The sequence below is a fragment of the Mirounga angustirostris genome, unplaced genomic scaffold, assembly GCF_029215605.1.
Source record: "Mirounga angustirostris isolate CCGP_5_RB_7025 unplaced genomic scaffold, mMirAng1.0.hap1 SCAF_1, whole genome shotgun sequence".
Lineage (NCBI taxonomy): Eukaryota > Metazoa > Chordata > Mammalia > Carnivora > Phocidae > Mirounga > Mirounga angustirostris.
Window position 1 is genome coordinate 5081041 of NW_026991709.1, and position 577 is coordinate 5081617.

General features: G+C 44.5%; 1 non-coding gene across 1 annotated transcript; it reads right to left on the reverse strand.

Moving 5' to 3' along the window:
* Positions 1 to 290: 290 nt before the first annotated feature.
* On the reverse strand, positions 291 to 363 carry TRNAQ-CUG (transfer RNA glutamine (anticodon CUG)). Its single transcript has one exon. It is a non-coding gene; the product is annotated as a tRNA-Gln (tRNA).
* Between the last annotated feature and the right edge of the window lie 214 nt (positions 364 to 577).

Below are 577 nucleotides of genomic sequence, written 5' to 3' on the forward strand. Positions count from 1 at the left end.
AGAGTGACTCCTGAGGGCTCCAGCCTCGTGCAGAGATCTTGGTTCTCGCTCCTCACCCCTCATGGTCATCAGGTACCCATCTCCCCTGGCTCAGCTTGCATTTAGTCCCTGGGCTCCCATCCTGGGGCTGATATCTGGGTCCTGTTGGCCACAGTAGGATCAGCTCATGCTTAGTACTCTGGCTTACAATTTCCCCCCATTTCTGGCCACTGATGATTTCTCCTTCTTTATTTTGAGATTGTTGTGTATTTATTTATTTCTTTAAAGATTTTATTTTTAAGTAATCTCTATCCCCAATGTGGGGCTCGAACCCACAACCCTGAGATCCAGAGTCGCACGCTCTACCGGCTGAGCCAGCCAGGCCTCCCAAGATTGCTGTGTATTTAAAACCAAAAAACCTCCAAATTTTGTCATATTTAATCTAGCATTTCTCTGTGTTTTTGTATAGTGTGCGGGGGCAATTGTTCATATTGCCAGAAATTATTCCTCCTTTATCATCCTTAATGTTATGGTGTAAGCCAGACTTGCTAGAGGTTAGTCTATTTTGCTGGTCTTTGCAAAGAATTAGCTCTTGATT